Raw genomic sequence first — 14,068 nt, 5'->3', positions numbered from 1 at the left:
CCTGAAGTTAAAAAACTGGGAGAAGAGAGAACAGTTTTCTGTGATAGAAAAATAGAGCTCAATATTAAAATCCACCACTTGCACATAGATTGATGGCTACACGGCTGGCCACAATCAGCCCAGCTGCTGACATCATGGGAACAGGAAGTTCCACAGTAGCTTTCAAATGGTTGCAATAGCCTTGTGTGGAAGAATGTAGGTGTGCCTATTGTGCAAATATTACTTGTTGATGGACAGAGATAGGGGCCCCATATTGCTTTCCATTGTACTTTGTCTTTTAGTCAGAACTAAAAGACTTGGGCTACTCTTAAAATTGAGGGAAGCTCCAAATATAGGTTCAACTGTTGTCTCTCAAGGGGGATATTTGGCCATCTTCTTGCTTGAAAGGATTCTACAGTGTACAGCAGAAGTCTCTCACCTTGGGAACTTGAAGACTTGTGGGCTTCAACTCCCAGAATTCCCCAGCTAGCAGAAAGTTGTCAAGGTTGGAGCCCCCTGGTGTACAGGATGTAATATTGTGGGATAGAGATGACTATATTCTGTTTTGTGTCCTGTGGATGAAGTCTTTCAAAAATTAGGCATTTTTTTCATTTGCCAACTTTTAATCCTAACTCTTTCAGATGAGGAGAAGTCTTCAAGGTGTTGTAGTTTGCACTGCAAACCATTCACCACCACCACCACCTACCCCCTCTCTGGGAAGCGACACAAATCCCTTGGTTTGGAGAAGCTCACTCTGCTTTTCTTCCTAGTAAAAACTATGAGAGGAAATAAACCCATTCCAAGAAAATGGAAAAATGAATGAACTATTTCTACCAAATTTATGTATTTGTAGTAATTGTGTTGTGGTTAATAGTTAGCTTGTATGCGCCAAGTTACTTTGTTCCTGATAAACTATGGGCCTAAGAAGTTAAAAAGATGAAAGTGATTGTAATTATCTTAATCAGATCCAGAACCAAGACTGAATCAATTATATTTTTGATTGAATCCTCTATTTCCTCTACAGTTTGTGGTTTATACAAGAAAGAGTACATTGACAATTCTACATCTGATCCTACTATCCCAGCTAAAATCTTCCAGTGTTTCCCAATCACATAAAACTGGAATTTTGGGGGGCTATGATGGCAATATAATTTTAATGAGCTATTGGTTGTTTCACCCTAAATTCTTCCTAGTCAGCCATTATTAAACTTCAGTTAACACAATGTCTCTGCCATATGGAGATTTGTCTCATGTTTAAAGGAGTAGGTTTAGCTGTCCCAAGCCAATATGGTGTCATTGTGAATGGCACCCTCTGGGGTTGAAATATAAGCTGTCTGAATAACCTAAAATAGGTTCACTGACAAATGCGGGCCCGACAAATGCGCACCAACAAAACCGCGGCGACAAGATCGCGATGTCGAAAGCGCGCCCACTTAAGCGCGCTGACAAATGTGCGCCGACAAAAGCGCGCCATCAGCAAACAACATATTGGGATGTGAAAACAACGTTAACAACCTTTACCCTCAATCTTACCCTAACCCAACCCTAACCCTAACCCTAACCCTAACCCTAACCCTAACCCTAACCCTAACCCTAACCCTAACCCTAACCCTAACCCTAACCCTAACCCTAACCCTAACCCTAACCCTAACCCTAACCCTAACCCTAACCCTAACCCTAACCCTAACCCTAACCTAAAAACCCTAATCGTGCTTTTCTACTTTCGACGTAGCGGCCTTGTTGCCACAGTTTTGTCGGGCGCACATTTGTCGGGTCACGCCTAAAATAAATAGCTGCTCAAAAGATATTAAATATTTAAGCATAAAGATATTTCTAATGGATGTTCTCTACAAGTGGATTTACTGTTAGTGGAAAGAACCACAAAAACCCTGGGTGCAGCCTGCGTAAATACTGAAATTGAAAAGTTGTGGAAATTGTTGAATTGATATTACTTTAGTTCACCCCCCTTTTGTTAGTTGTTATTCTTCTCAGAGTCTCATAAATAATTAAGTATATGCACATATAGGCACACACATATACACTGGTTATAGATTCATGCTTTACGGTTATTTTTTTTATATAAAAAAGATAGAAAGTTCCAGATTTCATTCAAAAATCTAGTCTCTTTCCAATCATGCTGTCTCCAATTTGTTTATTGCTTTTGCACAGCCCCAGCTCAGCAACAGAGGAGATCAGGGGTGCCAGCAACAGCTGCAGAGAGACAGGGCGAAGGGTACACCATGAAAGGAAGTTGAGGGGACTGTGATGGTGTCTGGCTTTTGTTGCATTAGCCCTAAATGCCCTGGATTTCATTAAGCTTGCATGCTTATCCAGTAATGTGATCTGAGGAAGTATTCGGTGTTGCTTTTAAAACTTGGAGAAAGAGGGACCAGAGCAGCAGAGATTGTTTAAAAATGAAATATCGCTTTTCTTCTCCTACACACGCACTTATTGCCTCGCTCCAGGTGTCTTTCCAAACTGAGAACATTCTAGTCTCCTTTCTACTTGTCTATCCCATTTCTTTTCACTTTTTGACATACGTTTAGCGTTACTGTAATTTCTCATAAAACCAGAAAATGCATTGGAAAGGAAAGGCCTCTGGAACACAGCACAAAAGAAATTATGGGTAAGAGAGTAAGATAGCTAGATTTATTCAATTCCATTTACAACCTCCAGCACCTTGCCAAACATGTGGTCCTCACACCCACTTCCAGAATGGACAAGCTAGCTGAGCCCAACCCTTGATTGGCTTTTTACCAATGGGTGGGTTAGCCAGAGAGTGGGAGAAAAATCCCCATCCATCAGAGAAGTCATGACATGGAGATCTGCAAGCCATAACTTATTATTATTATTATTATTATTATTATTATTATTATTATTATTAAAACATTAATCACCCAACCTGTTATTGCAAACTATATCAGCCTTCCCAAATTTGGTGCATTCTAGAGACATGGGACTCTTGCTACCATGTTCCACACAAATTACCAGACTGCTTCCTCTCTGGACATGCAGCTCTTCCAAGATGAGAAAGTTGGAAATTTGGAACAAATCAATTTGAAATAGGCTTTAATGCTCTTACCATAAAGAATATGTTTAGTGTTTAAGTAACAGGATACATAAACACATAAACTCACACTTTAACATCACCACTGTAACAATGGGAATAGTAGACCTGTTGCCAAAATGGGGAAATAAATTAATTAATTGAAGGAAATTAAATCCAGATCAAGGAAGATCAAAGACAATATGAAGAGGCAATGAAATTTGCTTGTCTGTTTTTACTGGTCACTGTGAACAAGTCTAAACATACAAGTTTAGCATTATCTTCAAAGCAATTAATTATATTCTGAAGATAATGCAAAACCTGGATGGCTTAAGGAACTTTATGGCTTGGTATATCTATCTTATGATGGATTGGCTATGGCCTAGTCTTAGGTTCTTTCCAGAAATCATATATTTAGAATGGAAATAGGATCGTGTGACAGGCATTAATGGGGTGGCAGAGTAGCGTGCCCTCTGTGGCTGTCCATAAGGAATATAAGCCTTGAAAGAAAGATCAAAGAAGTGTGCTGGTTTTAAAATAATTACACATTGTTTTCTCTGACAAACTGATGCGGAGGTTGTGCCATTGGTGATGACTGACATGAAATATTTATGCCTTCAGAAAAAAAAAAGCTTGGGAAATGCCTGAACATGTTCTTCACTTTGGGGGAAAACAGGAAAAGCTCATTGTAGTTTGTCCAGGCCATTTAGTCTCTAGGAACATTTCTGAAATGGGTACTGGATATCACTCTACAAATGTCCATTGAATGGATAGGCGAGATTTTGGCGGAGGCCTTATTGCACCCATGTGACTCAACTCTTTGCATTGGGTAGAGTAATGTCTGGGTCACTAAATCAACAAAGGTTATTGCTGCACTTATCAATCTTGCTGATGGATGAACTATGGAATTGAATGAACTGGTTCTTTTGATGGACAACTATGCAAGGATGTAGAACAACCCTATTGATTGCAGCAGACGTGAAAAACCCATTAACATAGTATTCTGAAATATTATCAACCTGCATTAAAGTTGAAAACACCTTAGTATGATGTCATTGCTCTTCTTTTTAAAGACAAGTTCTAGAATTGTGTGAAAGGGTATAGAACTTTTGTTACAAAGTACTATAGGACTCATTATTCTTTCTATGTCATTTTTTACTCGAGGGAGCTGGAATTTTGGTGAAATTCCATCAATTCTAATTTCTTGTTTTCAACTAATCCTGAAATGCTACTGGATATGCTGGACAGATGCTTGGAACTGGTATAGGCTGGGTAAGAACAAATTAATTGAATTTCAATCCAGACATGGGTATGATTGTTGGTTCATTTGTCAAAATATTGAGATGTGTCTCATCTGTCCTAGATTAAAATATAATTGCTCTCAAAATATTTCCCAACATTTCTGAAACCATTCTTGGCTTTCAGCAACCAGCTAGCATCTATAACACAAACCAGCCTTGGGTGATTTGTCTATGTTATTCCAGTTTGGGTAAAATTACCTTTGTCATTGTTACCCATGTCTTAGAGATTTCTGTTATTATGGTTAGTCACTCAGTCAGCCAGTTGTTTAGACTGGATTTGGCATTTTTATCCAATCTATCAAGGACCTAAGATAGGCAGATGTTGTTTAATAATACTAAAGGTATTGTTACAGGATGTACATTGTTCCAATTAGGTTGCTCACACAGTCAGTCAGATATTTAGACTGGATTTTGCATACTATGGAATTAGCGTAAACTTGAGATATTTGTTTAGATATTAGTTTATGGATATGATTTTCAACATTCTCTCAATTTAATCTACGTCAGAAATATATTGGACCAAGGCAGTTACAGTTAAATTTTTGGACTTAGTTCCAGGATCCCAATCACATCTCCATTTAACCAACAGTATCAATAGAATAAAAGACATTTAGCTCAGGGTTGAACTATGGAGTTCTGGATAGTCTCTGAGCTTGGTTGTTTGCTTGAGGGTGTTTCATTGGCCAAGTAGGTAATATCATCAGTGCAAGTGAATGTGGAGTTTGCTGCCTGCCAATTTTAGTGGAGGTGTGGTTTCCTTCTTGATAGTTCCTTGACTAGATACATAGAAATAAGCAACATTTATATACCATAAAGAAACAATTTTAAAAAACCTAGGAAGGAAGAAGATTATGATACACTGGTCTCTAGCAGCTAATTCTCAGATAAGCAGAGATCAATACCAGACAAACAGTCAGGCAGAAAACAAATCTCTAATGAAAGAACCATCAAGAGAACTACTCTCCCAGAAAAGGAAGAAAGAGGAAAGGAGAGGAAGGAGGGGAAGAGACAGAAAGAGAAGGAGAGAGGGTAGGAGGGGGAGAGGAAGAGAGGAGTAGGGGAGAGGTAAGGGAAGTAGGAAAGGGAAAGGAGAGAAGGAAGGAAGGAAATAGAGAAGGGAGGGAGGGTGAAAAGAAAATAGGGTAGTGATAATACAAAATAGGTATATAGTATGGTATGAAAAGCAACCCAGAATGTATATTTTAACTTTATATGGAAAAACAAATATGCAAAGTGATAAAGATAAATAAGAACAATAACAATGTGAATGTATACCTGTAACTATATATAACAGAATAAAAATTTTAAAAAAATGTTTGGGGGGAAAAAAGAGGACTGCTCCCCCTCCCCCCAAAAAACAATCTGTCAGGTCAAGGTACTATATAAAGCTTGCAGTGAATATGGTACCTAGTTGAGTAATGAAACGTCTGGAAGCAAGCAAGCAAGCTCAGGTGCTACTAAGAAATCTACAGTCAAAAGTGTATTAGACGTCTTTTGCTCAATTATTTTCTCTCAGCTTAACTGCAGGTCTGAAGTGATCTATCATACAGACACATGCAAAAAGAATTGTGGATTCCATTCTGAGGTTCATTGGACAGAAAGGGGAATGAAGAAATAATTAATTACATTTTATATATGCTAATTTCTTTCTTATAAAATGTGACAGTGAGACATTAAATAAATACCATATTAAAATAGGACGGGGGTGGGGTGGGGGAGGGGTTTGTGCCTTTGAGTCAGTGTTGGTTCCTGGTGGCTGTCTGGACTAGCCATGTTTAAATAAATACAATAGATCTCTAGAGAGGAAATGAGAGGTAATTCCAGCTCTGTTGAGTTCTGTTCAAAACTGGATTGAGTGAAGCGGGGATGGCCTTTAAGGAAAAATGAGAAGACCAGAGAAGAAGAAAGACAGATCAAAAGTACTAGATGGTTTTCACATCATTCAAACAATAGAACTAATTGTCTCCAGCACTGATTGCACATCTGTCAAATCTTCTCCCACTCCACATTCAAGGTAGGACTTCAAAGGGAAATTTATTTCGTCTAACATAGAGCTGGAAAGAATTAAATTAGTTGGATTAATCCATGGTTCAGCAGAAAAATGCTGGAGAGTTTGTATTACGAATGAACGAATGAATGATTATTTTAGAGTTGGAGATATTTCTCTTTGGCATCATCTGTACCATTTGTATTTTTATTAATATGGTTTATGGAAGAAAGCAAAGCCAAACAACAACAACAAAGACAATTCCAGAGAATGCTGCTTTGTAGGGTTTCTGGCATAGTAGTTTTAATCTTTCTTTGTGACTGTTCCCATCCTTAGATTTTATTTTTCCACTACATCTTTTTTTATCCAGTTCTTTTCTGCCAACAGCTACTGCAGTTTGATGACATGTCAGACAAGTCAAAGGATGCTGTTGGTTTAACAGTGACCAGAACAGGCCTTTTATCAGGATGACACATGTCAGCACCTTCAACTGCCCCAAAGGGGGAAGGGATGCTTCCAAACCATCCCCCCAAATCCTAGGACTCTTTAAACCATCTTGAGTTTGGAAAAAGAGGAGGAGGAAGAAGAGGAAATTAAGGAGAGTGGTGAAGTTGGGTTGATATTCTACACCCATTTTACACAGAGAATGCCTCAATTAATCCACTAGTACTTAATTTTGCCCTTTTCCGAATGATTTATAATACAACCCTATCCATGATAATAAATATTTGCAAAACTAGCAAGCCCAATGGGGGATGCTAGTGCCTTTCTACCATTTATTTTGAATTTCAACGTAGTAGAACAAATTTTGTGCCTAGTGGCATGAAGCTGAATTCAGGCCTGCATCTCATAATAAAGATTGTCCTCCTCTTCTTCTTTTTTCTTGTTTAAACATAAAACACACTTTATGCATGAGTGTGCACATGCACGCACACTTACATGACATTCCATCTGGTAATAGATTCCAGAGGACTGTGCTGAGTGGTTCCAGCAAACCATGTGATATCCCCCAATTCTATTCCATTGCCTTCATCTAATGAGAGGCAACACAGGTGAGAAGGCAAGGGGAAAATAATAATCTATTTCATGCTACCGATGAAGTGTTGTCTGTGAAGAAGACAACTCCAACTCTTGCCTAATACAGCAGGAGTCTGATGAGATAAAAAAATACATTTCTCCATCCGTCTCCTTCCCGTACCTTTGTGAAGCACACCAAACATCTGTTGCATTTAATGTCTGCACTTTCCCCCCACAGTCAAGTTTCAGCTTGCTGTACTAAGAAAAGTTTGCCCTCCAGTTTCTGCTCTGTCCTCTTACCTCCAGCAGTAAAATGATGCTTTCTGGGCTGCTACTATGCCTGTAAGCAGAAACGTCCTTCTTCATCCACCTCCGTCTGAATCTCACAGCGACTGGGTCTCTTTTCTTCTTTCTCGCTCCCTCCTAGTTGCTTGAGCTGGAGCAGAGGAAGGAAGGGTGGGGGGGGAGGTGAGAGGAGAGGGAGGAGAAGGGCCGAGCTGAAACTTTAATAGCACAGAGGCCCTTTTCTTTTGCAGCATATGGTATATTTCGCCCATACTGAAGACATTAGCCATCTATATTTTGAAAGGGCTTACTTCAAAAGTGTATATGAAGCCCACGCTTAGCATTCTGAAAACATACTCTGGGAAGGGTTAGGATCTCTGGCAAAGCCAAACAGAGAAGAGAAAACTGGCCAGCCCTGAGATGCTTTGAACGCTAACAGAAACATTTCTTCTTTTGAATTCCAGGGCTGCATGTGTTCAATTTTATACACAAGCCTTGGTGGATGATCCATGTTAACAAGTTTCCTTATTGCTTATTTGGCCCAGAATCTCAACTCCAGATGCTTTCCAACAAGGGCTGGTCCTCACTATAGATTTCTGGTTCTAAGAAGGGGGTTCTATTTTCCACTCCCCACTTCACTAAGTCCATGGAACTGTGTTCCAACCAGCTGTATATATCTCTAGAGTGGGAGAGGTGTGTGTCAAAACCCGAACCAAGCAGACATGATGCAGTGGCAAAGATAAGAAATGGAAACATCTGGCAATAATTTAAATATATAAATATTTGCCTTGAAGCCTGAACCCCTTCAAAGCCTACCCTTTACTCCTGCTCTGGCCAAAGAAACTATTTGTAAGAGTCTAACAATGTTCACCATATTCAATTCCTAAACAGCTCTATTTTTTTAAGCATCAGATTCTTAAGGGCCTTTCGGTACTATTGCTAGCTACTCATTCCTGAGTTAGCAGAAACATAACATTTGTTCTCCTGCTCCATGGCTGATTCCCACCTTGCCTTGGTTCTTGGTCACTGCCGATCACCCTATTTCCCTCTGTCATAATATTTGATCAAGATTTTAGATACTTTAAGGGTGCCTCTTGAATGGTATCAGAAAACGGGAATAAAACTATTGTACCACTGATACGGTAAAGCTAAAAACAAGTTAAGTCTCTTTCATTCATCAGGACAAGACGAAAGCAATGTCATAGGAACAAGGCAGGAAAAAAGATGTTTTTGAGGCATGTTTTTCTCAGTGGTTAGATTCAAATAGGGAAAGAATTTAAATATCAGTATTGTAACTGCTATGCACTGTATGTGCATTTCTAATGTTTGTACATATATATTTCCTTGTTCCTTTATTTCAGCTTTGTGTGCATATGTGCCTTTGAGTCATTGTTGACTCCTGGCATCTGCCTGGACTAGTCCCTGCACTTTTCTTAGCAAGATTTAGGTTTCAATATCCAAATTGCTGGTCTTTAGAAGACAGGTGTGATCCAGGTGTAGTATTTACCAAACCATCAGAAAAAGCCAACTGATAGAAATCAACCAAAACAAATGACCTAAGCCGCAAAATAATGCCCTGTGTTAGCAACAGCCCAAGTGGTTCAACCCATAGGACAGAATCAGTAGTGGGATTCAAATAATTTAACAACCATCTCTCTGCCCTAATGATTTCTTCCAACAATCAGTTCACCAAACTGCTCAGAAAGTTAACAACCGATTCTCCCGAAGTGGTGCGAACTGGCTGAATCCCACCACTGGACAGAATCAGATCATTGTAGAGTTAGGAAGGGCCATTCAGGTTATTGACTCCAGCCCCCTAATGAATGCAGGCATCCAACTGAAGGCATTCCAGACAGAGGGGGTTGATGAGCTTTCACTTAAACACATTCTGCAAAGGGGACCCCACCATCTCTGGGTAATTGGATCCACCACCATCAAATTGCTTTTACTGTTTACAGCTCACAATTTATCAATTGTACATATGGGAAATATTAAGGGAGAGGGTCAAATTACATGTTGCATGAATTACACAGGGTGCAGCAGCAAGCCCTGTATTTGTTTAAACTTTTAATAAATATCAGGAGAGTATTGCAAATGGATGCTATTGTAAAAGGAGACACACAGATACCAACACCCTTCTTAAGCACTCGTATAGAGTGGTTGGAATTTTAGGAATGAAATTCCCGCAGCAAGGAAGTTTTAAAAACCTTCTTTGCTCTGCAGGCCTGCTCTTGAAAGCTTAAAAAATGAGGATCAGCTGCACAGTACATAATATACAGAACATGTAGTTAGTCCTGAGTTTCAAATTTGTATGGTAATGGATGAATCCACAGCTGTCAACTCAAAATATATGGGCACTAAATCATTCAAAAAAGAGAATTCAACCACAAGCAAATAATCCAAATGACAGGCAAAACTTATTGGTATTAAAGAGCAGCTTAGCCACAGACTAGTAATTGTCAAAAGAAAATGTGGCTTCAGTATAGACTTGATTTCCTTTTACGAACAGGAAAACTTGCGTGAATGATTGGGGCATTAGACTTGGCTCAGGTTCAAATTCAGTCTTAATTGTGGAAGCTCAGTGGGAGACTCTAAGTCAGTTACTCTCCCAAGCTATAGTCCAAGCTATCTCCAAGAGTTATTGTTGAGAAAAATGGCGGAAAAGATTATATATCATCTTGAGCTCCTGAAGAAAAGACATGATGTAAATCTAACAGACCAAATAAAAATGCACATAGAAATTGTCAAGTGAGGAGTTAATGTATTTCAGTTTCACTTAACAATGGACATCTGCCTGCGTTTCTCACATATTAAAGATGTAAATGTCTCCCCTGTGCTGATGCACTTCCAAATGTATTTTATCCACCGCTGGTATCAAGAAATCCCAAAAGCTATCCTTCAGTTTGCTCATGTATCTGCCAAGATAAGGGGGAAAGCAGTTCACAAACTAGACAGGTTAAAACAAAAACAGCCCTCCTCATCCTCACTACTAAAAATAGGTTAAAGTGAATACCTAGATGTTACAGGTTTTTCCTCCTGTGTCTTTAACAGATTAAATCAAATTATATGTTCCTTATAACTTCATTTCCATGCCAAGGAAAGCTTCTGCAAAATGAAGTTCATCTGCAGATGAACTAGCTTATTCAAAAAGTTGGTAACTACCATGAAACTTGCTGACTCACTTTCAGACTCCTTTGCTCATTGCCAACCTTGATTGACTGAGTCATTATGAACTTTGTGAGCTGCCCAGAGTTTGGCCCAAGATGCGTGGCAATCAATAAACAAACAAATCAATTAGCCAACAACCTTTTAGATTTCTATCTTCAATCCTAAAAAAAGTTGTGGAGCTAAATGTTAGGGTCTTCAGGTTCTCTGTATTAACAGTGGACTCTTGTTATGCTTGCATTTATTCCCATTTCAAATAATACATGTTTGTCTGAAGTGACAATTGTGGTTGGGAGTTGTGAGACCAGCCAAGTGCTGCCTTTTTTAAGAGAGTTGTAAAATAATAGCATGTGACAAGATGCTCTAGCAGTGTTGCCTTTATGGGAAGGAGAGTAGAAAGGCTAAATTGAAGCCAGGACTAAAAAAATAGGATGACACAAGAGTTTCTGCCATTGAGAAACCAGCTCATCTACTTGCTCTCTCAAGCTTCAGCTTATAAGAAGTAAAAATTGCTATTAAAAGAATTTTCAATACTCAGCAGCAGGAACCAGAAATAAATAAGCTCAGTTTTCAACCTTGGTTGACATTGTGAGATCACAGAGGTGTGGAATTGGGCCTTGAATTGGTGCTTAATCCTTGGGTGGAGGAGTCCAATGGAACAGTAAAGACAGAGCAGAAGGGTAATTCTACACCAGCATTTCCATCTCCTAAACATTCCTCTCCAAAGCAATTTTTGGAGTAGCCCATCATTATTCTTAGACTGCTATCCCAAAACCACAAGCTGAGTTTGCTAACATTTCCTCCCTGGAGATTACTCACTAATGCCACCACAGGGCTATGCCTTCTGTCTGTCTTTGCTTTGCCCACTTGCCAACCATGTAAAACTGAAGAATTTCAGGGAGCAAAATCTTATGTGTTAGGATATGAGATTGTGGGCAGCTGAGCTGGAAGAAAATCAGTTCTGCTACCTAAGGATGATGCCAGTGTGCTCAAATCTAAAATGAAAGTGCTCAAAGGGCCTTCAAAATATTGAGATGTCCATGTCCATTTTTCATATTTTACCAGTGAGACATTCCTGTGTTCTATCCAGGACAAGCAGGCTGTCTCCATGAATACAAATCTGACATTTAAAAAAAGCACACACATGCACACAAAACAATATTCAAAACCTCCAGGGAAAGCACTGAAAATACACTTCAAGTTTCCATACGAGCATTTATTCTACAATTTCTCCACCCAACTCATTCACAGAATTGTATGAAGAATCTAGATGTCATTATTAGTTGTACTTGATTTGTACCACTAGAAACCATCAGGGAAATGCCCTTGCTCCTAATTGAAAAGCAGATAACAACAACAACAATAACTAGAGACAAGGACAAGTTATAATCCATTAAGAAATTCATTTACCTCTCTTCTACTTCGAACTGAACTGAACCAGAGTAGACACGATTGCAAAATGAATCTATTGTGAAAGTGTGCAATCAGTAACAATTCTTTTGGGAAAAGGTGCTGTTGAGTTTGTCAAAATGTGAATCACCTGCATTTTGATGTCATTAGATCACATTTATTATACTCCCAGTCATCCCTCAGCCATGTTTAGATACCCCAGGATACCTCAGGATACCTCAGGATATGCTGAAATCTGACATATAACCTGTATATGGCAGGTTTCAGCATATAATGAGGTGAGTTGGTAGGGGAATCTATGAAAAGTTATGATGTAATAAATATTTTATCACATCACTCTTTGCTATTAATATTTTTTAAGATTTTCAGTCAACAAGCATCTTTAATATGCTGAAGTTTCTGAATGATTTAGGACATGGGTTTTGATTGTGTCATGGGCTAGCTTGGAGGTAGTGCCAATTAAATTCCTAAATAATTCCTAGTGCTTAACACTACAATTCCCAGTGCTATTCCAAGCAGATGCATATAGCAGGTTGATTGAAAAAACCCTGGAGATCAGGGGTGTCAAACTCGCTACCCGTGGGCCAGATGTATCACGTGCTGGCCACGCTCGCACCCAGTTTAGCAAGGAGGGGAAGTTATACATCATGTGATGACATGACACCGCGAATTTGACACCCCTGCTATAGATCTTTTTCTGATAATTTTTCCAGAAAGTGCCTCCCAAACAGTGTTTGCCATTCAGCTAGTCAGTGTAGGAGGAACAGAATTTTATAGGACATATATTCATGGTCATTGACTAATTGTAGACCAAATAGAAGAAAATTCTTTCTAAAATGATTGCCAAGGACAACTGCATCACTACCCAAAAGCTGCCTGTATAACAATCATGCATATGGCTAGACACACCACATTCACCATGGAGGCTACTCAGAGGCAATGTTTAAAGTAGCTGATGTATGTAAATGTGATTATCATCCAACACAGATGCTTGCTTTGTCTCTGCATGTCTCAGTCTTCTGATGAATGTTAATAGCACTCCACTGGATGCAAGACAGCACTTCAGATATCCTCCAAATGTTTGGAGTGCTAATGATCAGTGTTCCTACACTTGGCTCCTGGTTCTAATGTGGTTTACATATTAAAAAAAAGAGCTGGGTGGTCTCCTACTTAAGTTGTATTCATACATATTGCACTGTGATCATGCAATTTGGAAAGATGGGTTGCCTTTGATTAACAGCGCTTTAATCTTGAAGCTTAAACATTGCTGCAGGCCCGGAATGAAGTCAGATTGACAAGGTGAAGGTGGGGGATTCCTGGCATCATCATCAGGATAGAATGTGTTGCAAGATAAAATTAAAAAGCAGCAATGTGACAAAGAAAGAGTTATAGAACTTGAAGGCACAGGTTTTCAGTTCTCCGATGTATATTGTTAAAGGGAATTACATCTGACAGAAACAATACTGCTATTAGGCTACTGGTGGTAAGATATGCCTGAAAGTACATGATAGAATGCATTTCATAAAATGAAGCAAAAACAGATTTGAACAATGCTGCAGTTAAAGCTTAGTATGTCAACCACTTACATACATTTTTAATATGTTAAAATTGCTCACATAGCAAAGGTAACTTCCTGGTATTGTTTCTTTCTCATCGGTTGCTTTAGCAGATTATTTGTTCCAGAGAAGCTGATCCAATTAGCACAAAGAATCATATAATGCACACATACATCGAAAGAAATCTGTTTCATTTATGTACCTTTCCATCTTGTATTGACAGCCAGTTAAATGCAGTTTGTTTATATTTAATCTCTCACAAGCAGTGCTTCTCACAAAGATAGATTTAGCCTGCTTTGATATATATATTTTCTTTCTGTCT

General features: G+C 38.9%; 1 protein-coding gene across 1 annotated transcript in view; it reads right to left on the bottom strand.

Annotated features, from left to right (window-relative positions):
• Positions 1 to 7,736, bottom strand: part of SYNPO (synaptopodin) — a 78,084-nt gene extending 70,348 nt beyond the window's left edge. Inside the window, exon 1 of the mRNA XM_032210975.1 lies at positions 7,631 to 7,736. The gene's annotated coding sequence lies outside the window, so the exon portion shown is untranslated. The remainder of the gene's footprint in view (positions 1 to 7,630) is intronic.
• Positions 7,737 to 14,068: the final 6,332 nt, after the last annotated feature.

This window comes from Thamnophis elegans, chromosome 2 (genome assembly GCF_009769535.1).
Source record: "Thamnophis elegans isolate rThaEle1 chromosome 2, rThaEle1.pri, whole genome shotgun sequence".
In the NCBI taxonomy this organism is placed as follows: domain Eukaryota; kingdom Metazoa; phylum Chordata; class Lepidosauria; order Squamata; family Colubridae; genus Thamnophis; species Thamnophis elegans.
Note: the sequence above shows the minus strand (reverse complement) of the source record. Positions and strands in the feature narration are given on the sequence as shown.